Below are 27194 nucleotides of genomic sequence, written 5' to 3' on the forward strand. Positions count from 1 at the left end.
AAATGAGGCTAGAATGTGCCTTCAAATAAATGTGATGTCATACTTCTTTATTATGATTGTAAGCTTGAGTTCACATTGGGTTTCATGTTGTTAGCTTCATTGATCCCCACTTTGTATAAATAGGGGCTAACAGCCCCTCTTCTTTCTTAAGCTTTTCTTAATGCACTTAATACATTATTTTTATTACTATTGTGTTCTTGCTCCACTTTAAGTGTGAGTTGTCTTTAGTCCTTTGTGGCTTCTTGTATCTTGCCCATTAATGGCTTCTTGTTTTTGTGTATGCACTCTTTATAGCCTTTTGTGGCATTCCTCTTGTGCACTATAGTTTTATTACACGATATCAAAGCCCCTAGGTGTTTGACACTCTTGGGCCTCAACTTATTGTTTTGTGTATGCTTGTATATCATATATTCTTTTCCTCTCCCTTTCTCTTCTTCCGTCATAGCCGACAACAATGCAAAAATAGATCTCTCATTCAAATTGAATTGACCAAACTATAGAATGTGGGCAGCCGCTATGGAGAACAACCTCAAAGGCAATAAACTTTGGGGGTCTGCATATGATACGATTCCTTAGCCACAATTGAAGCTCACCAAAAAGGAAGAAGATAAAAAAAAGCCGAGTGATGAAGAAAAAAAAAAGCTATTAAAGAATATCAATCCAAAATAGAAGATTGGGAGAGTGAACATGTTAAGATACTAGCATGGTTCATGAGCAATGTGGACCTCAAAATTTGTGCGAATCTAACCAAATTTAGAAAAGCAAATGAAGCATGGATCTTTACTGGTCGACATTGAAGTTATGACACAACTTAGATGTCATGCATATTAAAAAAAAACGTATGTGACAATATGTTAAGTCTATTGCTAGATCTTAGAACAAAAGACAATGAAAATGCACAAAAAGATTTACATGCAATGGGCATACGTCAGAATTTGCATGACCATAAATGATTTTTCTGCATATGGAAACCTATCTGGGTGGTCTACTAAGGGTAAACTTGCATGTCCTACGTGTAACAAGGATACAAAATACAAATGGCTCAAGCTTGGCAAAAAGACATTTTACATGGGACATGAGCGATACGTCGAGATCATCCATGGCGAAGGCAAAAGAATTTATTTGATGGCACTGTCAAGAGTAGGATAATACCGAAAGAATTATCTAGATGAGGTGTTAATTATGCAATTGGCGCAACTTTCACATAGGCTGTTTGGGAAGGATACAAGAAGGTCGAAGCGTAATGAGATCGAGTTGAATTGGGCCAAGAGATGTATCTTATGGGAAATGTATGTATACTCAAAGAGACCTTGCTAGACATTATTTTTTACAAGAAAAAATGAGAAATACTAAGCAAGGTGGCATGAGTATTAGAGACTATTATAGTACTTTGTCTCCTTTATGGGACAAACTTGCCTTTCTTGAACCTTAATGGGAAGGAAGTGCTATTGAAACGAGACAATGGTAAATGGAAAAAGAAAGATTCTTCTAATTTCTATATGGCCTCCATCCTGAATTTGAACAACTAAGAGGATCATTACTTCATAGTACTTTTCCTCGTCCTCTTAATGAAGCTCTTGTTGAGCTTTGTCAAGAAGAAACTCACTTTGCTATAAGCAAAGATAGTGATAAAGTACATCTAGTTTTTAGGCCCGAGAATAATATGAGGACATATAAACCTCCTCGTTTTGTGAAAAATAACTATAATAGCGGAAGAAAAATTTTATGCTACTTTTGCAATGAGCCGAGACATATCAAACCTGATTGTTCTAAGCTTAAGTGGAAAGTGGCTTCCATTGGAAAAAGGCCCTCCAAACCAAATGAAGAATCAAAGAGGGATGAAGACATTAAAGCATGCATTTATTAACTTACGAAAACAATCTAACAATTTATGAAGAACTACTCCTCTACTCCATCTATATCTGGTGTCACGGTCTCATCATCTTTCAGTATATCTTCTTGGATCCTTGATTCAAGTGTGTCCTTTCATATGACTCTGAATGTATCTCTTTTATCCGAACAAAATAGCAACTCTTTCAAATCTTTTATTTCTACCGCTTATAAGACATCCTTAGATGTTAAGGGTATAGGAAACCTTGAAAAAGTTTTAAGCAAAAACAAAGAATTTTATGTTCCAAAAATTAAAATCATTTATAAACTCAACTTAAATCTTTTTTCGGTTTCTCAAATATCAGATCATGGTTAAAAGGTCTCTTTTTCATCTATAGATTGCTTTATGTAGGATCTTCGGTCCGAGAAGCTGATTGGTCTAGGCTATAGTTGAGGGGACCTATATTATATAGATTTTTTGACTTTACCTTCCAAATCCTTTTGTAATCCAGTTCAATCTAAGGATGTTATTACTTGGCACAAAAGACTTGGTCATCCTAATGCCTTTAAATTCTATCTTTTTCTATTCTTTAAGAATTTTTGTATTGAAAAGAAATTTACTTGCAATGATTGTATTCTTGAAAAAATTCACTATTTCCCTTTTCCAAATAGTAACTTTGTTTCTAAAAAACCTTTTGAGTTGATGCATTCGGATGTATAGGGACCGACACCCATAATGTCTAAAGGAGGATACTCCTATTATGTTCTTTTTATTGATGATTATACTAGGCATACTTGAGTTTACTTTCTTAGGTTCAAATCCGATGTTTTCTTTATTTTTAAAAAAATTCATTGTCTTATAAAAATTCAATTTCAAACTACTATATCTACTTTTAGATTGGATTCGGGTGGTGAATATATGTCAAATGAATTTCAAAATTATCTTAAGCAAAATGACATTATTCATCAAAGATCTTGTCCAAAACCCCTTCAACAAAATGGACTTGCCGAGAGAAAACATAGGCACATTATTGAAATTTGAAACTAGTAGGACTCTTCTTGTTTCTAAAGATGTTCGTAAAAACTTTTGGGCCGCGCTTACCACAATATATCTTATAAATAGAATGCCCTCTTCCTCACTAAAAAACATCTCTCCCTTTGATTTTTTTTTTAAAATATCACCAAATTTCAAAATGTTAAGAGTCTTTGGTTTTCAATGTTATGTCCTCTTTCCAAGGAAAGGTAAACTATCATCAAATGCTCTTCAATGACTTTCATTGGGTATGGTGAGAATAAAAAAGGGTATAGATGTTATGATATTAAAAATAACAAACTTTACATTTCAAGAAATGTGACTTTTTGGAAGATCAAAATGGAGTTGAACAAAATAAACCCAAGGAAGACGTGGATTACTCATTTCTTTTTTATTTATTGCCTAAAAATGTCTCTAATAACTCTACTAATGATATTGGATGCAATGATGAGATTAATTCTGTTAATGTTGATAATGATAACTCTCTTAGGGATAACTCTTCTAATGAGAACACAAATATAATGTGTGTATATACCCGACGTGAGGGTGGAGAGCATCAAAATGCTCTTGATATTTATTCATAAAATCTCCCTTTAGAAGAGCACTTGGAGGAATCTGTTAAAATATGTTGTACATATATATATTTATATATATAGATCACGACACATACACATATATATATTAATTATATATATGTCTATGTGTCTATCTACATATATAAATATATATATATATATATTTATATCTTTTGTAAATAGACCCATATAGGGGTAAAACAGTCTTTTTACTTCTTATCGCATATTGTATTTTTTCTCCTTTTCTTTTATTTCCTTTTTTTTCTTTCTTTTTTATTTTCTTTATTCTTTTCCTTTTCCACCTTGGAATGGGCCCCACCTAGGGGGACGTTGGAGCATCCAACGGTCATATTTATGACCGTTGGAAGGGCTCCAACGTCCCTCTAGGAGCCCTTCCAAGGCCTCCTCTTTTGTCTATAAATAAAGGGGTTTCTCCCCATTGTAAAGCATGCTTCTTTGAAGCCTTTTGAGTGGAATATATATTTTTCCTCTTCTTTTGGGTGCCTTACCACTTTAAGTGGTTGTGTTGTTCTTTTGCCCATTAGTGGCTATTTGTGTATGTGCGTGCTCTCTTGTTTTGCTCTTGGAGACTTCATCCGGCACTTCATTACATGGTATCAGAGCCTTGGTTGATAAAGCTTCATCGGATCTTCTTTTGACAAGTAATATCCTTCTCTTTCGTGCATTTATATTCCTCTTCTACAAATGGCCAAATGGCCAACAAGGATGCAAAAATCGACCTCTCATTCAAATTGGATGGGACCAATTATCGCATGTGGGCGGCCGCCATGGAAAACAATCTCAAAGGTAAAAAACTTTGGGGTTATGTATGTGGAACCATTCCGGAACCACAATTGAAGTTGACTAAGTTTGAAGGTAATGAGGAAAAAGCTTTGAACGAAGAGGAAAAAGAGAAGGCTATTCTTGATTACTCTTCTAAATTAGAAGATTGGGAAAGTGAGCATGCTAAAATTTTAGCATGGTTCATGAACAATGTTGAATTAAAGATTTGTGCAAATCTCGCCAAATTCAAGAAGGCTAATGAAGCTTGGTTCTTTATGAAAGGCATGTACACTCAAAGAGACCTTGCTAGGCATTTCTTCCTACAAGAAAAGGTAAGAGCTACTAAACAAGGTGATATGAGTATTAGGGACTACTATAGTGCCCTATCTTCTTTATGGGATGAACTTGTCCTTCTCGAACCCCAATAGGAAGGTAGTGCTATTGCTATGAGGCAAGAGCAAATGGAAAAAGAAAGATTTTTCCAATTTATTCATGGGCTTCGCCCCGAATTTGAGCAACTTAGAGGATCCCTTCTCCATAGGGCCTCTACTCCTCTAAGTGATATTTTGGCCGACTTATGTCAAGAAGAGACTCGTTTGGCATTAAAACGAGTTGTTGATGAAGTTCATGCCGTATCTAGACCCGGCAACAATGTAAGGCCATACAAACCACCTCATTTCTTCAAAAATAATGGTGGTGGAGGAAGGAAAATCATTTGCCATAATTGTAATGAACCGGGCCATATTCGTCCGGATTGCCCAAGATTTAAAAAGAAGGTGGCCTCCATTGGTGAAGCTCCTCCAAATGAAGACTCAAAGAAAGATGGTGACATAAAAGAGTCTCTTGCTCATCTTACCGAAACTCTTCAACAATTCATGAAGATGAGCTCCTCTCAGTTTTCTTCTACACCATCCACTTCCGGCGCCGCTATCTCCTCCTTCCCAGGTATGACCTCTTGGATTCTTGATTCGGGTGCCTCCTTTCATATGACTCTGAATGCATCACTCTTATAAAAAACAAGTCTCAACAAATTTAAATCTTTTGTCTCCACTGCCGATGGAACATCCTTGGATGTTGAAGGCATTGGGAATCTTGAGAAAACTTATAATGAAAACAAAGAATTTTTTGTTCCCAAAATTCGAATTATTCCAAAACTTAATTTAAATCTATTTTCGGTTTCCCAAATTACCGATTTTGAATGTAATGTCACTTTTTCACCTACCCATTGCTATGTGCAGGATCTCCGGTCCGGGAACCGGATTGGGCAAGGCCATAGAAGAGGGGATCTTTATTGTATGGATTTTTTGTCATTGCCAACCAAATCATTTTGTAATCATGTTCAATCCAAAGATATTGAGACTTGGCATAAGAGACTTGGACATCCTAGTGTTTCTAAATTGTATCTCTTTCCTTTTTTGGAAAAATTTTGTAATACAAATACATTCACATGCAATGATTGTATCCTTGGAAAAATTCATTCGCTTCTGTATTCTCATAGTAATTTTGTGTCAAAAAGACCTTTTGAGCTTGTGCATTCCGATGTATGGGGACCGGCACCCGTTCTGTCCAAGGGAGGCTACTCTTACTATGTTAGTTTTGTTGATGACTTTACTAGATATACATGGGTATACATTATTAAAAATAAATCCGATGTCTTTAATAATTTTAAAGAATTTCATATTCTTATTCAAAACCAATTTCAAAACAATATAGCTATATTTAGATCCGACTCTGGAGGAGAATACATGTCTAAAGATTTTCAAAATTATTTCAAAACGAATGGAATTTTACATCAACGATCTTGTCCTAAAACCCCACAACAAAATGGTCTTGCGGAAAGAAAACATAGACATTTAATTGAAACTACAAGAACACTTCTTGTTTCTAAAAATGTTCCTAAAAACTTTTGGGCCGAAGCTCTTCTTACCGCAACATATTTAATCAATCGTATGCCCTCTGCTTCTTTAAAAAATGTATCACCTTTTGAAAAATTATTCAAAATTACTCCAGATTTTAATAGATTAAGGATATTTGGATGTAAATGTTTTGTGCTTGTTCAAGGACAAGATAAACTATCACCTAAAGCTATTGAATGTGCATTCATTGGATATGGTGAAAATCAAAAAGGTTATAGATGCTATGACACTCGAAATAATAAACTCTATATATCAAGAAATGTAAATTTTCTTGAAGAACAAAATGGATTTGATGTTCACACATCTAGAGAAAACCTTGACTATTCCTTCCTATTTGATCTTGCTCCTAGAATTGAAACACCAGATGCAAGTACTTGCGATAATACTTGTGATGGCATCTCCCATCATAATGATTTACTTCAGCATAGTAATGATTCTCAAGTTGAGAATCTTAATGAAATGAATTTATATACCCGGCGGTCAGGAATTGAACATCAACCTGCTCTTGAAAGATATTCTCAAGATCTCTCATTAGAAGAACCTATTAATGCACCTAGGAGATCTTCTCGTAATAGTAGACCTCCACAAAAATTTGTATCTTATGAATCTTTCTCACCTAATTATAGGGCTTGTCTCATGTTAATTCATTCATATCATGAGCCTACTTCCTTTAAAGAAGCTAAAGATCATCCACATTGGATTGAAGCAATGAAAGTTGAATTAGAGGCTCTTAACAAAGCTCAAACTTAGAGTATTATTCCCCAACCATTAGGAAAAAAGGCAATTGGGTGTAGATGGGTATATAAAGTTAAAACTAAGTGTGATGGATCTCTTGAGAGATACAAAGCTCGTTTGGTTGCAAAAAGCTATGCCCAAGAATATGGAATTGATTATGAGGAAACCTTTGCTCCTGTAGCTAGGATGACTAGTGTGAGAACTTTAATTGCCTTAGCCTCCATTAAACAATGGCCTATATATCAACTTGACGTTAAAAACGCTTTTTTAAATGGAAATTTATATGAAGAAGTGCTTATGGATCCTCCGCCAGGTCTTGATATTGGTAAAAGAAATATTCTAAAGTTAAATAAAGCTCTCTATGGTCTTAAACAAGCACCTAAAGCTTGGTATGATCTTTTTAGCAAAGTAGTTCTTGATAATGGTTTCTCCTCATGTTATACTGATACTGCTTTGTTTGTTAAAAATTCTAATGATCACATTACAATTCTGTTATTATATGTTGATGACATGATTATCACAGGTAATGATAAGAGAGGTATTAACCTTATTAAGAATATTCTCAAAGAAAATTTTGATATGTCTGATCTTGGTTATCTAAGATATTTTTTAGGTATTGAAGTTGCATACTCTCCCAAAGGGTATGTCCTCTCTTAGATGAAGCTTGCCTCCGACATTATTGACAGATCTGGACTGACTGATGACAAGAAGGTGGAGACGCCAGAAATAATCAATGCCAAGATGAGAGCTAGTGATGGCACTCCTTTAGCCGATCCCACACCTTATCGTCAATTGATTGGGTCGCTCACATACTTATCCATCACTAGGCCCGATATTTCTCATGCAGTTCATAGTGCAAGTCAATTTCAGACTGCTCCCTCCACCATTCACATGGCTGCTGTCATGAGAATTATCAGATATCTGAAAGGCACCATAACAAAAGGATTATTCTTACCCTCTTCTTCACCTCTTACTTTACTTGCTTATACTGACTCTGATTGGGGTGGTAACCCCGATGATCGTATTTCTACCACAGGGTATTGTGTGTTTCTTGGAGAGTCACTTATCTCTTGGAGGTGTAAGAAGCAACAGAAAGTTTCACTCTCTTCTACTGAAGCAGAGTATCGTGCGATGGCCACTACCACCACGGAGATCGTATGGTTAAGAAGTTTGCTTAAAGATATGGGGGTCTCATTCTCAACTCCCTCAAAGCTGTGCTGCGACAACAAGAGCTCTATCTACATTGCCAGCAATCACACCTTTCATGAAAGAACAAAGCACATTGAGATGGATTGCCATTATGTTCGTGATGAGTTCCTACGAGGCACCATTCAATTGCCTTATGTTCCAACCGAGTACCAGTTGGCGGACTTCTTCACCAAAGCTTTGCCATTGCCTCGTTTCTTCTTTCTCCTTAGCAAACTCTCGGTGATCTCACCGTGTGTTTGAGGGGGGGTGTTAAAATATGTTGTACATATATATATTTATATATATAGATCACGACACATACACATATATATATATTAATTATATATATGTCTATGTGTCTATCTACATATATAAATATATATATATATTTATATCTTTTGTAAATAGACCCATATAGGGGTAAAACAGTCTTTTTACTTCTTATCGCATATTGTATTTTTTCTCCTTTTCTTTTATTTCCTTTTTTTTCTTTCTTTTTTATTTTCTTTATTCTTTTCCTTTTCCACCTTGGAATGGGCCCCACCTAAGGGGACGTTGGAGCATCCAACGGTCATATTTATGACCGTTGGAAGGGCTCCAACGTCCCTCTAGGAGCCCTTCCAAGGCCTCCTCTTTTGTCTATAAATAAAGGGGTTTCTCCCCATTGTAAAGCATGCTTCTTTGAAGCCTTTTGAGTGGAATATATATTTTTCCTCTTCTTTTGGGTGCCTTACCACTTTAAGTGGTTGTGTTGTTCTTTTGCCCATTAGTGGCTATTTGTGTATGTGCGTGCTCTCTTGTTTTGCTCTTGGAGACTTCATCCGGCACTTCATTACAGAATCCCTACCTAGAACACCTATTAGAGTTTTTAGACCTCCTCAAATATTTGCATTTTATGATTCTTTTTCCTCAAAGTATAGAGCATGTTTAATGACGATCCATGCCCATCATGAACCTTTAAACTATCATGAAGCTAAACAACATTCATATTGGGTGGATGCTATGAAATTAGAATTAGAAGCCCTTAACAAGGCCAACACTTGGGAAATAGTAACTCCTTCAAAAGAAAAAAAAAGCTAGAGTGTAGATGGGCATATAAGATAAAAACAAAAAGTGATGGATCATTAAAAAGTTATAAAGCTAGATTAGTAGCTAAAGGATACTCTAAAAAATATGTGATTGATTATGAAGATACTTTTGCTCTTGTTGTTAGGATAACTAGTGTAAGGACTTTAATAACCTTAACATTTATAAAACAATGACCTATTTACTAATTAGATGTTAAGAATATTTTTCTCAATGAAGATTTTTGTTAAAAAGTATAAATGGATGCTCCATTGGGTTTGGTGATTAATAAAAATAAAATAAATAAACTTAAAAAAAACCCTTTATGGTCTTAAACAAACCCCAAAAGCTTGGTATGGCCGATTTAGTAAAGTTGCTATTAGTAGTAGGTTTGTTTCTTGCTATACTGACACTGCTCTTTTTGTTAAGAGTGCAGGGAATGACATAACTATTTTGTTACTATATGTTGATGACATGATCATCACTGAAAATAATGAAAAAGGGTATTGAATTTATTAAAAATGTTCTTAAAAATAACTTTGACATATTTGACCTTGGGTTTTTAAGGTATTTTTAGGCATTAAAATTGCATACTCTCCTAGAGGGTATCTACTATCCCAAATGAAACTTTCATATGATATTATTGCAAAGTTTGGGCTAACTAATGAAAAAAAGGTGAAAACTTTAAAAGTGATCAACGCTAAGATGAGAGCCAATGATGAAACTCCTTTAGAAGATCCCACTCCTTATTATCAATTGATTGAGTCTCTAACGTATTTGTCTATTACCAGACCAAATATTGCTCATGTTGTTTACAGTGCAAGTTAATTTCAAACTGTGCCTACTACTGTTCACATGGTTGTTGTTGTTAAGTTGTATATATATATATATATATATATTTTTGGTTCATATTATATATATATACATATATATCATATATATATATATTGTTTATAATGATGTAATAGGTAAACACCTACAATCTAAACTACTCTTTATTGCCAAAATGAAAAGAATTGATTAAATAATTAACTAACTACGAGAGTACGACCCTACACAACAAAATAAATAAATGGTTTTATTACAGACCCAATAATTGAATTGAATAAAAAAAAATAAAAAACCTAATCTAAAAGCAAAAGTATCTTTAGTGATTGAGTCTTTGTCCCCTTGTGCCCCCTTCTTCCGCTTTTCTTATTTGCATATCACTTGTGGTTGGACCCTTTCGTATGGTTTGATTAAGAGCCTTCTGAGGGCTCCTTGATGGCACTTTTAAGGGCTTGAGAAAACCTCAGAGGGTACTTTGAGGAAACGAAAAGGGCTCTATCGAACGTTCCAATGCTTCCCTGCAACATAAAAAAAACAAGAAACAAGCGACAGAAACAAAGATCCTACAAGAAAATCAACAGAAAATGTGATGAAAAGTCATAAAAACATAAATTAATTAACATGAACAATTACACTAATCAATACGATACCAACACAAATTCCTAACTACTAACAAATTCAACACCTATGTCACATGGGTGCGGGTGCGGGTGCGGGTGCGGGGATTCGGCACTTCCAAAAAACCCGGGTGCGGGGGTGCGGCAGGGGCAAAAATGTAAAAAAAAATTATATATATATATATATAATTTTGAAGTTTTAACAGTTTAACATTTAACAGTAAACATTGTCATAAACTCATAATATGATTCATCATGCATGCAGTATATCAACCTAAATATCAAATTATCAATCAAATAAGTAAAGCAATTACATAAATCGACCTAAATATCAATCAAATTTTTTCACACCTCGTGAGGAATAAATAATCTGTTATATTCGGATGGTAAGAAAATCCCCTCGGTTCACTATCCCTCCCCATGGATGGGCTATACACGAGCGGGATTAGTAAAGCATTCTTTCTAGTATTTTCGTGGGCACAAACGGGAAACAAGGGAGAATGAGCAGTGGCGGGAGACAGGGGGTGAGGGACAAATGGAAAAGGCGGCGCCGATCTTCTTCCTAATCCATAGAAGAGAGTCTTTATTTACCTTTCTTCCACCCGGACGAGAGGTCTTAGCTCTTATTGGAATGGATGGACGACCCAACCACGGAACTCCGGGGTGAGAAAGGATCGAGGATCGAAGTGGCTATCTCCTCATTCGCATTTATCTTTCTCCGAAACAAAAAACGCATTGGTCGAGAAATCCCTAAACTCCAAGAATGAGAAGTTCAATCAAAAGCAAGTAAGCGAATTTCATTCCATTTGGATCCCGTCATCGAATCCTTTTTGACCCTGAATTACGAAAGAGTGCTTGAAAGGCCCTCTTTCATTCAGTGAACCAGAACTCTCCTCCCCTCCTGTGCCGAAAAACGAGGGAGCAGGGGAGGCTCAGCCCCTCCTTTGCCGACCCAACAAGAGACCGAGACGGGGGGGGGGGGGTGCTCGGCCCCTCCCCAGCCGACCCAAGAAGAGAGTGAGAGACATACCTGCGAAAGGAGAGGAGGAGCCTGGGAGGCGGAGCTGGGGGCGGCGGCGATGGGAGAGCTCGAGCTCAGGGGGAGAGAGAGGAGAGATTAGGGCAAAAAAATTTTTTTGCCCTAATCCTCCTCTTTTTCATCGGGGGGGAATTTTTTTTTTCGCCCAAAATTGTGGACAAAAATGACCCTAGGTGCGTTGACCGCACCCAGGGTCGTGTTGACAGCACCCGGTGCCGCACCCGCACGCGATCCCGCGTCGCGTCGACGCGGGTGCAGCATCTGTTTTGCCGAGTCCCTGTGACATAGTTCAACACTAATGATGCTACCAAAAGAAGAATAAAAACTAAAAAATGCTAAATGGAATCACGTCTAAATGAATTAAACAATTAATAACTAAGAATGTTAAAATCTAATGCTAATAAATCCAGCAATTGAGAATTTAGAGTAGGCTTCTATAAACTAATTACCTATGCATCTAATAAACATAACACGCTGACTAATAGAATAACTAATCGGTCTAAAGAAAAACAAGCACACTGGAAATTGCTCACACGGCTGAACCAAAAATGCACACAAAAAAACGCTTAATGAACAATATTCATTACGTAACTAAGATTAGCTAATTTTAAACAAAAGGCTGCTATGCTATGTCACAGGGACTCGGCAAAACAGATGCCGCACCCGCGTCGACGCGAGGTCAACACGACCCTGGGTGTGGTCAACGCACGCAGGGTCATTTTTGTCCAAAATTTTGGGCGAAAAATTTTTTTTTTCCCCCCGATGAAAAGGAGGAGGATTAGGGCAAATTTTTTTTTTGCCCTAATCTCTCCTCTCTCTCCCCCTGAGCTCGAGCTCTCCCATCGCCGCCCCTAGCGTTGCCGCCGCCCCCAGCTCCGCCTCCCAGACTCCTCTCCTTTCGCAGGTATGTCTCTCACTCTCTTCTTGGGTCAGCTGGGGAGGGGCCAAGCACCCCCCCCCCCTCTCTCGGTCTCTTGTTGGGTCGGCAGGGGAGGGGCTGAGCCTCCCCTGCTCCCTCGTTTTTCGGCACAGGAGGGGCCGAGCCCCTCCCCCATCTACCTCTTTTTTTGGGTCGATTGGGTCGACAGGGGAGGGGCCGAGCCCCTCCCTTTTATGTTTTTCTTTTTTGGGTGGACAGGGGAGGGGCCGAGCCCCTCCCCTTTATGTTTTTCGTTTTTGGGTCGACAGGGGAGGGGCCGAGCCCCTCCCCTTTATGTTTTTCTTTTTTGGGTCGACAGGGGAGGGGCCGAGCCCCTCCCCTTTATGTTTTTCGTTTTTGGGTCGACAGGGGAGGGGTCGAGCCCCTCCCCCATCTGTTTGTTTTTTTATTTGGGTCGACAGGGGAGGGGCCGAGCCCCTCCCCCATCTGTTTTTTTTTTTTGGGTCGACAGGGGAGGGGCCGAGCCCCTCCCCCATCTGTTTGTTTTTTTATTTGGGTCGACAGGGGAGGGGCCGAGCCCCTCCCCCATCTGTTTTTTTTTTGGGTCGACAGGGGAGGGGCCGAGCCCCATCTGTTTTTTTTTCTTTGGGTCGACAGGGGGCCCCTCCCCCATCTGTTTTTTTTTTTGGGTCGACAGGGGAGGGGCCGAGCCCCCTTCGCTCTCGCTCTCTTGTTGGGTTGGCAGGGGAGGGGCTGAGCCCCCCCTTCTCCCTGTGTTTTCGAATTGATTTGAAAATTGTAATGTATTTTTTTTTTGTGTTTTTAGGATAAAAATGACGGATAAAGGGAAAGGACTTGCGTCATCCTCATCCCAACATGTGAGTTCTGCTGCTAGTTTTGCTGATAGTTGCAGTGGGATTGATGATGTGGGGCCACTATGGATACATGTAGATAAACTTGCAAAAACTGGAGAAGGAGGTGGTGGAAACAAAAGATTTCGATGCAAGCTCTGCGAAAAAGATTTTGTTGGGTCTTACACAAGAGTGAAGGCTCATTTGTTGAAGATACCAGGACATGGCATTTCAGCTTGCAGAAAAGTTGATGAGGCAATGCGAAGGCAATACAAGAAAATACAAGAAGAATATGAGAAGAGAAAGGCAATGGCCGATTCTTCTGCACTCAGTGTGCCATTTGCAAGCCACCAAGAAGATGCTGAAAAAAAAAGAAAAGTCAATCTAGGAGGTAGAGGAACGATACAAGCAACATTCAATACATATGGAAGAGAAGAATTGGATAGAAAAGTTGGGAGGTATTTTTATTCTGGTTCACTCCCATTTAATGCGGCTACAAATCCTTATTGGAAGGATTTAGTAACATCCTTGGCAAATTGTAATTTGAGTGGTTATGTGCCTCCAAGTTCAGAAAAAATACGAACCACACTTCTTGCAGAAGAGAGGGCAAACGTGGAGAGGTTGCTAGAAATTAAAAAATATTCATGGGAGCAAAATGGAGTTTCCATTGTGTCTGATGGATGGACAAATATTCAAATGCGTCCATTAATCAATTTCATTGCTTGTTCGCTTAGTGGCCAAATATTCTTGAAAGCAGTTGATGCATCTGGGGAATATAAAAATGCAAAGTATTTGAAGGGATTGTTTATAGAAGTGATAAAAGAAGTGGGTGATCAGAAAGTTGTACAAATCATTACAGACAACGCTCCGGTTTGTAAAAGTGCAACGTTGAGTTTGGAGAGTGAGTACCCTCATATTTTTTGGACTCCCTGTGTAGCACACAACTTAAATCTAGCCCTAAAGAGCATATGCAACCCCAAAGAAGAAGAAAATTCACAAGCATATGCTTTATGTTCATGGATTGAAGATTTAGAAAGAAATGTCAAAAGCATTAGGAATTTTGTTGTTAACCACCATCTTGCTAATGCTATATTTAATAGGCATTCTGATTTGAAATTGTTGAAGGTCGCTGAAACACGTTTTGCGTCCATCATTGTGATGATGAAGAGGATTAAAAGAGTGAAGAATGCTTTGATTAACATGGTGACTGATGAAAATTGGACATTCTATCGTGTTGATGATGATATGAAGGCTCAAGAAATTAAGAAATTCATTCTTGATGATGAGTTTTGGGACAGAGTGGTATACTTCCTTCAATTTACGCAACCTATTTGGGAAATGTTAAGAGAAGTTGATAAGGATGAGCCCATGCTTTACAGAGTTTATGAAATGTGGGATAATATGATTGAAAAAATACAAGTTATAGTTTTTATGCATGAAGAAAAAAATCCTGCATTGGATGATTCAGATTTTTTTAATTATATTCATTCAATTTTAGTCAGAAGATGGGATAAGAGCAACACTCCTTTGCATTGCATGGCACATTCTCTTAATCCAAAATATTATGCAAATAAGTGGCGGGCTGGTGGTATTAGTCGTATCCCTCCAAATTTAGACCCAGAGCTATCAAGACATAGAAATATGTGTATGACAAGACTTTTTCCAGAAGCATATCTTCTACATCAAGTCACACAAGAGTTTGAAAATTTTTCATCTTCGAGATTATATGCACCGGCATTATTCGCGAGAGAAGAAGATAATATAGATCCTATCACATAGTGGTCAACATTTGGATCAGAAACACCTCTTCTGCAACGTCTTGCATTAAGATTGCTATCGCAGCCTGCTAGTTCATCTTGTTGTGAAAGAAATTGGAGCACATATTCTCAAATCCACAACATGAAGAGAAATAATCTCACCAGCAAGCGTGCAGAGGATTTAGTATATGTTCATTCAAATCTTCGATTACTTTCGCGAAGCAATGATGAATACATGTACTAATTTGCTCTCTTAGTTATTTGATTATTTCTTAGTTTTCATTTAAATATACTTGTATTGTATTTATCATTTTCAAATTGGGTTTATAATGCAGACAAGGAACATCCAAATTTTGGGATGTAAACTTTGGTATGTAATTTAGCATCCATTACTTCATCAGGATATACTTTGGTGTGCAATTTAGTTCTTTTATGCAATACTTATTTGATTGATATTTAGGTCGATTTATGTAATTGCTTTACTTATTTGATTGATAATTTGATATTTAGGTTGATATACTGCATGCATGATGAATCATATTATGAGTTTATGACAATGTTTACTGTTAAATGTTAAACTGTTAAAACTTCAAAATTATATATATATATATATATATATATATATATATATATATATATATATATATATATATAAAATTTTTTTTTTTACATTTTTGCCCCTGCCGCACACCCGCACCCGGGTTTTTTGGAAGTGCCGAATCCCCGCACCCGCACCCGCACCCGCTCCCGCACCCGCACCCATGTGACATAGCAGCTATGCCTGTAACTCTAAGAAAGATTATGTAAATCTAAATAATTAAAGCATAAACCAATTAAGCAAGACACAGATTAAACGTTGACTGCTAAGGAAACTTAACTACTGTGTGCAAAAGACTAAAAGGGAAGAATAAAACTTTATGACCCACAACATTAACCCCTATACTAATTAACTATATAAGACATGATGCTGGACCAAGAAAGATATGTGAAATAACAACACTAACAGATAACAACAAAACAAAGAAAAAAAAAACAACGTGAAGCGCTAAAAAAATTCTACTCTAAGCAGCAATGCCACACATGAGTCTGATATTCAATGAATATTTAGTCATCTATGTTTACCAGTGGATTACGTATTCAACATGAATTGTAAACATAGTGATGCAGGTCTATTTATCATCAAACAAACAAAAACTTCACAACGACTATGCTAAATCAAAAGAAGAAGACAGATCTACTACAAAATCTTAAACGAACCTGGTTTAAACTGACTCTAATCTAGATCTAACCTGTCATTAATCTATGCTTAACCGAGAAACACGGACAGACCAAAAAAAAACTACACAAGCATCAACGAAGATGTCTACGCATAACATATGAAACTTTACTATGTTAAAAACGATATGCTTTTATTTTTTTTTCTTTTTATTTGTTTACTCAGCAAAGACAATAATGAACTGATCTGAGATACGTAAAAAGAAAGGGGAGCAGAAGAAGGGATTACCGAGCGGCCCGGCTGGAGTGGTTGCAAAGAGAATGGTCTCTCCCCGGTGAAATCGACACGCTGCCTTGTGTTGGAAGACGAAACCGCCTACGAGAAGAAAAGGAAAAGGAGAAGAAGCAGGAGAAGGACAAGAAGAAGAAGAAGAAGAAGAAGAAGAAGAAGAAGAAGAAGAAGAAGAAGGAGGAACCGGTTGGCTGGTGGAGAGAGAGAGAGAGAGAGAGAGAGAGGCATGCAATCCATCAGGGAAAAAACGTCTCCCTTTTTCTTTAGTATACTATTTATAATATAATATTAAGTTAAAGCAAAATTTTCAACACAAGTCCTACAGTTTTCAATAATTTTTAAAAAGACCCACTTTAGTAAAACCAGTTTTATTGTCTAAAAAGAAAACTTCCTAAACTAATTAAAAATTACAAATTAGCTAATACAAACCTAAGCTAACTAAACTACCATTAAGAAAATCTAAATCTAAAAAAAATACTAAAACCGTAGGAAAAGCTTTGAAAACTCGATTTTCTGATAAGATTTAATTTAATGCGATTTCTCAGAACTAACAATAAAAATGGGTTTTTAGAGCGATTTTAACACGGATCATGCATAAATAATGATTAATAAAATGCAACTATTATGCATGATCAAATACCCCCATGCTTATCGTGTGCTAGTCCTCGAGCAAACTGAAGCAAAAACAAAAATGATAAACTAACAAAAACAAAAACCTAACTCACTTTTGTAGGAATCACGGTTGCATTTAGCATATGCAACAAGCCCTTTCAACCCCTGGGTTACCCCAGTGGACGAGTAAGGTCTCGTGAGGGTTTGCAGTGATGCTACCCACAAACATCTCTGTCATGTATGCATAAAAATTTTAAAGCACAAAACATTAGGCAGTTAAGGAGTTTGTTTTCACAAATATTTCATGCCATTGCATTATCAAAACATGATTCGAGTCTTCTACCTGCCACCACAGAATAAAACATTTTCTTTCACTTTTCTAAATAGCATAATTATTTATATCTCATTCTCAGAAATTCAAGTACATACATGTTATTATTTACTTATCCTCACTTATATGTGTTCTGCACAGGTTTTCTCAATATTTGCTTCTAAGCAGTGAACTTTTCTTTTTTTCGCTTTTTTCTTTTTCTTGATTTTCAAATTTTCACATTTTTTTTTTCTTTTCTTTACTGAGCACTATATCAAATTTCCAGTTTTCGTGACCCGTGTAACGAACTTTGGGTCAGTGACTCTCAGACCAGATGACCTTAGGGCACCAGATACAAAGTATCCCTCAGACTTAATTGCTCGAGTCACTAGACCTTCAATTTTTATAGTTTACGTATAGTCTACTTCTCTGTCATGTGCAATGCCAATATCAATTAGGCTCTCTATAAAGTCCATGTAACGAGCTTTCGGGCCGGTGGCTCCCAAACCAGATGGCTTTAGGGCACCAGGTATAAACACCCTTCAGGCTCTACTTGCTCGAACAAAATAGGCCACAGATATCAACGTAGACAAAGAATTGACTTCATTCGTTAACCTTTTCGACATGGAACTCAAACACTTCAACTTGTGTCTAAGCCCAGCTACTAGGGAGTACGAAGATATCAAACAACTAAACATATGCGTTTTTTCATAAATGCAATATTATTCATTTGCTTAGTTTTTAAAAAAAAATAAAATAAAACTGTGCATATCCATACTTGTGATTCAAAACAAACTCTAACATGCATCTATAATCATCTCTTTGAAATCCACATAAACAACTACGGTTTTCTAGATTCGTGTTAGAAAAAGTTTTTCGTAGGGCTTAAAAATTCTCTAAAAACGTTAGATGTTGCAAAGCAGTCATATAAGTTTAAACTCATTCCCTAAAAGCCTAATTTTAATGAGTTGACATAAAAATTGCAAGTACAAAGACATGAAAAGTTTAGGTGTGCAAACTACACCCTCCCCATGCTTGAATGACACTGTCCTCAGTGGCACTCCCCCATGCTTGTATGAAACTAAGAGGCTGCACTTGAGAACAAGATAATTGGGAGAAAAGAGCAGAAGTCACCTGATATGACATATGACTGCATGTCCTACGATGCATACCTGATCTAACAATACACTCATGAGATACAAGAAAACAAAACAAAATAAAGAAAAAAAACATCTATGAACATTTATTAGATCCTACTAAAAAGACTAAAAATACAACATACAAACCTGTGCGTGCCCTCATGCATCCATGAGGTCAACAACCTGAATGTCTTGCTTCACCACAATATCAGAAATGTAGGGCTTCAGCAACTGCCCATTGACTTTGAAAATGCTGCTCGTTCGAGGGTCCAAAAGATCTATCGCTCCATGTGGAAAAACTCTATGGACTATGAACGGTCCATCCCATCTGGACTTCAGCTTCCCTGAAAAAAGATGGAGACGCGAATGATAAAGCCAAACCTTTTGACCAGGCTCGAACTGCTTCCTTACAATATGCTGATCATGAAAATGTTTGGTTCGAGCCTTGTAAATCTTGGCACTCTCATAGGCCTCATTACGCAATTCCTCTAGCTCACTCAACTGTAATCTTCTCTCTGCTCCAGCTTGGGTCATTAAAATTAAACTTTTTTATAGCCCAATACGCTCTATGCTCTAACTCGATAGGGAGATGGCATGGTTTCCCAAAAACCAATCGATACGGCGACATACCAATCGGGGTCTTGAAAGCAGTCCTATAAGCCCATAGGGCATCATCAAGGCGCTGAGACCAGTCCTTGCGGTCTGGTCAGACTGTCTTTTCAAGAATCCGCTTGATCTCCTTGTTAGAGACCTCAACTTGGCCACTGGTCTGCGGGTGGTAAGGTGTAACAATCCGATGATGCACAAAATATTTCCTAAGTAACGAAGCTACTTGCATATTACGAAAGTGCGTACCACCATCAATAATGATCGCTCTAGGGACTCCGAACCGGCTAAAAATGTTGTGCTTGATAAATCGAAGCACCTCCTTATGATCATTGGTTCGGGTGGCCACAACATCGACCCATTTTGAAACATAATCAACTGCCACTAAAATGTATACAAATCCAAACGATGGCAAAAAAGGACCCATAAAATCAATGCCCCACACATCAAAAATCTCAACAGTCAAAATAGGAAGAAGGGGCATCATGTCACGCTTGACAATGCGTCCTGTCTGCTGACAGCGCAAGCACCTCCTACAAAAATCATGGGCATCTCTATGCAGTGTTGGCCACCAAAATCCTAACTGGAGGACCTTTGCGGCAGTCTTTCGACTAGAAAAATGACATCCACAAGCCAAAGAATGACAGAATGATAGAATGGAGTCATACTCCTCCTCAGGAACACACCTTCGAATCATCTGATCCGGGCATAATCGAAACAATTCTGGTTCCTCCCAAAAATAGTACTTTACCTGCGAGAAAAATCGATCTCTCTCATTGCGGTTCCAGTGCGAAGGGTACTCTCCAATCACCAAAAAGTTGATGATATGCGCGAACCAAGGCAAATGCTTGACATGAAAGAGCTGCTCATTCGGAAATGAATCATCAATCTCCCCCTGATCAGTGGATGTCTCCACTGTCAGTCTGGATAAATGATCTGCTACAAGATTCTCACATCTGTAATGAAATGGTGGTCTTCAACAAATGCACAAATAACTCACCAACAAGTGTCTATTGGAGACACTACAAGCATGACCCTTGAAAGGGTATAAAAGGAAGAACACTTGAAAAATAAATAATACTTTATTCATGAACAAAATGCTTAAGAAGCATTGTGGTTTACATTGAAGGGGTTCACCCCTATATATGCAAAAAAGTGGAACAGAGAGGAGAGCTCATTTTGAGCTCTCCAAAAGAGACGTTGGATTCCAACGTCTCTTAATATAGCTGTTGGACTACAGTCCAACAACATTTATTATTATAGCTGTTGGACTATAATCCAACAACATTTATTATAGCTGTTGGACTATAGTCCAACAACTATTTGCACAGTCAAGTTCCAACAGGAACTTGACTGGATCAAATATCTAGTTTCTATTGAACTAGATGCTAAAAAAGAAAATAAAGAAAATTAGAAAAAGAAAATAATAAAAGAAAATATAATAATATTAAATAATATATATATATATATATATATATATATATATATATATATCTATATATATATATTACAGTTTACATTTTAACACTCCCCCTCAAACTTACGGTATAATGAGAAAAAGTTTGTCTAAGAGGAAGTGCAATCTGGGAGCAGCGAGAGGCTTGGTGAAGAAATCTGCTAATTGATATTCTGATGTAATATATGGCAGATCAATGGTTCCATGTAAGTATTCCTCTCTGACATAGTGACAGTCCATCTCAATGTGTTTAGTGCGCTCATGGAATGTCCGGTTGCTTGCAATGTAGATCGCACTTTTGTTGTTACAACACATCTTTGAAGCTTGCGTTGCTTTAACTCCCATATCCGCTAACAATCGTCTGAGCTAAACAACCTCCATAGTGGTGGTTGTCATGGCTCTGTATTCAGCTTCGGTGGAGGAAAGAGAGACTTTCTGCTGCTTCTTGCACCTCCACGAAATTAAGGTTTCACCTAGGAACACACAAAAACCAGTAGTTGAGTGTCTATTATTGGGATCACCTCCCCAGTCAGCATCGGTATATGCAATTAAATTTAATGAAGATGAAGCAGACAAGAAGAGTCCTCGTGAAAGAGAGGATTTTAAGTATCTAATAATACGCAAAATCGCTCCCATGTGCACGGAAGTGGGAGCATGCTGAAACTGATTGACTGTATGAACCACATGAGTTATATCTGGCCTAGTAATGGAAAGATAAGAAAGAGCTCCAACAAGCTGTCTATAAGGAGTAGGATCATCAAGAAGTTCTCCATCATTAATTTTCATTTTAACATTGACAACTTTTGGAGTGTCTACTTTCTTATCATCTGTAATTCCAGACCTGGAAACGATATCAAGAGCAAATTTATATTGAGATATCAAATACCCCCGAGGGGAATAAGCAACTTCAATGCCTAAAAAATATCTTAATAAACCTAAGTCAGTCATTTCAAAGTGAGTTTTAAGAAGAGATTTGATATTTACAACTCCCTGATTGTCGCCTCCGGTGATGATCATATCGTCCACACAGAGAAGAAGAATAATGATGCCTGCATCAGATTTCTTAACAAACAAAGCAGTGTCAGTTAAACAAGGTTGAAAACCAATATCAAGCATAACATGACTAAATCGGTCATACCAGGCTTTTGAAGCCTGTTTAAGACCATAAAGAGCTTTTTCTAGACGAAGAGCTTTACCCTTAGGGATACTAGTACCAGGTGAGGCTTCTATGTATACTTCTTCAACGAGATTCCCATTTAGGAAAGCATTTTTGACATCTAATTGAAAGATAGGCCATGTTCTAATGGAGGCCAAGGCTATTAAAGTTCTAACAGTGGTCATACGGGCCACAGGAGCAAATGTTTCTTCATAATCGATGCCATACTCTTGGGCATATCCTTTTGCTACTAAACGGGCCTTATATCTTTCCAGGGTCCCATCACTTTTGGTTTTGACTTTGTATACCCACTTACAACCTATAGGTTTCTTACCCGGAGGGATATCTTGTATCGTCCAAGTATTGGCCTTTTCTAGTGCATCCAATTCTATTTTCATGGCTTCTATCCATTCTATATGATTTTTTGCTTGAGAATAGGATGATGGTTCAACATATGATTGTATTAATGTAATGGCGGCCCTATACGTGGGTGAAAAAGATTCATAAGACACAATTTTTTCTGGAGGTTTAGAGATTCTAGACGTTCTTCTAGGTGAGACTTCAGAGTATTTTTGTAATGCACATAGAAGATTTTGCTCTCTACGTCTTGAATATTGTAGACTAACATCCCTATGGATTTGCTCTTCATTATCATCATTTTCAACAACAATAGGACTTTGATCATTGTCAAGGTCACATCCAACATCACATTCATTGGATTTTGAAGTTGAATCAATTAAAAACGAGTATTCAGTGACATCCTTGGATTTTTCAAATTCAAAGAAGCTTTCTTTTTCCAAAAAGGATACATTTCTTGACACATATAATTTGTCATTTTGAAAATCGAAACACCTGTAGCCTTTTTTATTATCAGCATATCCTAAAAAGGCACATGAGATTGCATGTAACGACCCCAACTCATCCCCTTTGAAAATGCGATTTTTTTTTTTAAACAGTGCGGAAAACTTCCCAGAAACCCGGGGTCCTCACAGTTCCAATTCCAACTGGATAACCAATAGACCACAAAAGAACTTGCAATTTACATTCATAAACTAACTAATACCTTTATTCATGAATTAAGAACCAATCTCAAAACAAAATGTTTGACTCAACAGAACGTAACATAACCACTGATGAAAATAAGCAAATGTCAATAATACTAGACTGAAAAACCAAAATAAAGAGCCACTCTGTCCACAAAGAAGATTGTCAAAACTCATTGTGACTCCCGCGCCCTCGCAGTAGCTGTCGACTTCACTGATCACCTGTTCCTGCGAAAAAACAATGAAGTAGGGTGTCAGAATCGAAATCCTGAGCACAGCTACTTCTTAATGAAACAAGTGAGATAAAGAGTTAAGATAAGATATCATGCAACAATTGAAGGAAATACATGCAAGACCGTTTATAACATTTGGGAGATTTATTCATGCAACAATCATAAATGCTAAGCATGCAAAGGCAGTAAAGCAGTAGCATGTACTAAAACTTCAGCATGCAACAAGAAATAAACATTCAACACTTACCATCATGTAATGATTAAGGGAATCATTAAAGTATGCATGATCTAATGCATAACAGGAAAATACATGACTTTTGTGCAATGCATGAATCATTTTATTATCTTTCATTTAAGTATTTTGTTTCCTTATGCATGCCCTATTAAATGCATACAACTTTAAGTTTCTCTTTTTAATTACCGTTGCCCGCGGATACACCAAACGGGTAATAAACCCCGAGGTCAAGTTAGGTTCCCAGGGTAGCTTAGCACACAATTTGTATTTTATTACTGGGTTCCAACTTAGCCCTCGACCGAATCACCTTCGGAACATTAGACCTCCACATCTAATGTAAAACCCGAAATTTTTATTATAAAATATTTCAAATTATGCAATTTGGGCCCAGATCCACATTACGGATCTAGGACCCATAAAGGGGGTAATTAGGATTAATTGTTTTAAACCTTGATTTAATAATAATAAAAACAATAAATAAATAAAATTTTTAAATTTTAAAAATTTAATTTAATCCGAGGATCCACAGTTGGATCCATTCGGATCCAACTTGTGGATCCATTTTAACTTGGGGCTGGGTTTCGGGTCTCGGGTTCGGACCCGAGCCCCACCCCTTATGTTCTGCCCTGTTAAATGAAAAGGGGAACCCGATAAGGGTTGCCCGATAAAACCCTAGCAAAAACAGAAAGGGGGGCGCAGGGGGGTTACGCAGAGCGTAACGACCCCGCGCCCATCTCGGCAAAGAAGGGGGGGGCTGGGGCCGATAAAGGAGGGGAGTGGAGAGGGGGTCTCGCCCTCTTCACTCAACCTCGTCTCTCTCCCATCTCTCTCTCTCTCTCTCTCGGTTTGTGTGCGTGCGCCGGAGGCAGGGAGGTCGCCGACAAGTTTTTGGCCACCACAGGCCATGGCAAGCAACCTCGGTCACGGCAGCCGCGTGGAGCGACACCAGCAGCTCGACCTTCGCATCTCCAGCCTCCGATCGCCGGAAAATCAGAGAAATAAGGTACGGTTCTTCTTTGGAGTCTGAGTGAGGAATCAAAGATGGGTTCGATTCCGTGTATGGATTCGAGATGAGGATCCCAAGAGGCTCCGCGTGGTCGGTAGGATTGTGGTGATTTTTTTTTGTTGGGTGTATCGCGTGATTAAGCTTGTAGGATGGGTTACGGTAAAGCCCTATTGAGAAAGGGGGAAGAAAGGGGTTTCAGCTGCTATGAATTCTTGTTTTTCAAGGATATATATATATATATATATATATATATATATATATATATATATATATATATATATATATATATATATATATATGCGGAGTTTTGGTTTGCTGTGAACCCCCAAAATTTTGGTTTGTTGAAACTCGGGGTGGTAACCATGATGCTTGGCGCATGCGCATAAACCCCACGATTCCTATTTGAATTTATGCAGAAAACCTCAAATCTTCAATTTGGGGATTTCAGTTTCAGGTAAGGGAATGTAGAGGCCTTTTAGATTTCAGATATTTATATTGAAAAGGGGATTTCTTCTGGTTTCAGATTCCTGACAGGGGGGGTTCGATTGACTTAACACCTGCCAGTTTGAACAACCTGTTTAAGTTAATAAGATGTTAGAAAAAAAAAGTATGTTAAATCGATGTTGAGTTAGATGCATCGTAGGTTTCATTCTGTTTTAAATTCAGAATTTGCATGTTCAATGAAACTCTGTGTTCTGTCATTAAACCAAAATTTATGCTATAATAAAAGACTACATTAAGGTGCTGGTTATATCAAATCTATTCCTGTGTGATTATTAATGGATATTTAATCTGAATACATATGTCTTAGTTACCTGTTATCAGACTTGATTTCTATTCATTTTCTTAATTAGCAGAATTTAGTTCATCCGATTTCATGTGATCATGTATGGTCTTACACAGTTTTATATCATTAAAGCATGTATATTTTAAGAATTTCCTGTAAACTTATAAATAGTCCAGGTCTGAAACCTTAGGGTGTTCGGTAGATGCTTGATTTGGGTTTTCCCTGAACAATTTGATTTTGGGGAATCTGTATAGTGATTAACCTAAATGCTGACTGGAAAAATACTTGTTAAGTACCCACCTTCTGTGGGCTATTCCAGTGTTGAACAGAAAATGATATTCCTGTTATAAAACTGCATATGTGTGGGTTGTTCCAGTGTTGAACAGAAAATGATATTCCTGTTATAAAACTGCATATGTGTGGGTTGTTTCAGTGTTGAACAGAAAATGATATTCCTGTCATAAAACTGCATATGTGTGGGTTGTTTTTGGTGCCAAACAGAAAATAAACTTCCTGTTATGAAACTATGGGGGTGTGTTGGTTGGATCGATGTTGTAACAGGCATAACAGCAGCCCGATGCGTGTTGGAATACGCTCAATAGCATACCTATGTTCGTCATGGCTAATGCTGCTCATAATACGGTTCATTCCATGATAGGTTAATATATGTGCTCATAAGTTCTGCCCAGTGATATGCATATGTGATTGTCCTTGTGCAAGACAGTATGGACGACGAGTTCCTTGTTGCTTGGTGTAGGGCTCACATTTTGTTTTCATTTCATAGCACAAAGAGCTTTAATATGTATATACCGAATATAGGTTTAATATGAAAAACATTGAATCTGCACATTTGAACTTTGTATTATCTGTTTATGCAATTACTCAATGGGTTGTAAACTCTTAATGCAAAGGTATGACCATCTGGGACCTCATCATGTATAGTGTTAGGTTCAAAAAATTTAGTAATCATTAGAAGTATATTTTTCTAAGATAAATATCGGTTAGTGTTAATTGACTACACTATTAGGTGTTGAACAATTATTGTTAATTGAATACTCTGGTAATGTTAATAAGCATGCCTCTAAACAGGTTATATCAATTGAATACCTTGGTGTATGCTGAACAGTTAATAAAAATTGTATACTCAGTGATATTCTTATTATCATACCCTATTATACTAGCATACCCGGGTATCCTCTGATTTGATACAGTTGAACTGTATTGCAACAGTATGACCTGCTTTCGCCATACTGATTTTTTTTATTGCACCATTATGAATTTCTTTCACAACTTTGATTTTCTTGAAACAGTAGGAATTGACTTCACTTGATTTAAATAACATTGACTATTGGATTTTGTATTAGGTTACGCCAGATCGTTTACTTTTCCTTACTTATGAATGATTGATATAGCTTCCCTTGAATGTCTTGTACTATTAATATGATTGCAAAGTTTGTTTGGTGGAGGTGCATACATGAGGTGAATGCGTGCAGCCCTGACATATAAATTTCTAAATCCGGTTTATATGCTTGTGTGTGGGTGATAACTCATGCTATGAATGGAAGGTTTCATGTATCTACATTATGGGACATGTTTAATTATCATGCATGAATGATTTGGTTTCAAGTGCATGTGCATATATGGGATCGAAGTCTATTGGCATGTATAATCATGCATAAATATCCTCATGAAACTATGGATGAATGCATGTGTGTTAAGTGATTACATGAAAGCACTTACACATGAATGGTTACACATGCATATGACTGCGAAAGCTCATGTACATTGTTAAAATGGTATGAATGAATGTGCATTTGGAATTATGTTGGTATAATTGCATACTTTGGAAGTTATGATTTTTTTTTTGCATACGATGCACCGATGGCCAAATTGGACCATCATCGGCCTGGAGAGCCATGGGTTGGGTTTTCTTTTATATATGTTTTTAACTGCATCACTGAAACCACATAAGATGGTTTGACACTTTACTACACTGTTCTAGTGGTT

The 27194-nt window shown here is 37.4% G+C and overlaps 1 pseudogene across 1 annotated transcript in view; it reads left to right on the forward strand.

Moving 5' to 3' along the window:
• The window catches only part of LOC149821942 (putative vacuolar membrane protein YML018C), a 50753-nt pseudogene that overhangs the window by 1522 nt on the left and 22037 nt on the right, over positions 1 to 27194 (forward strand). The window lies entirely within an intron of this gene.

The sequence above is a fragment of the Nuphar pumila genome, chromosome 11 (assembly GCF_984573655.1).
Source record: "Nuphar pumila chromosome 11, dmNupPumi1.hap1.1, whole genome shotgun sequence".
NCBI classification, from domain to species: domain Eukaryota; kingdom Viridiplantae; phylum Streptophyta; class Magnoliopsida; order Nymphaeales; family Nymphaeaceae; genus Nuphar; species Nuphar pumila.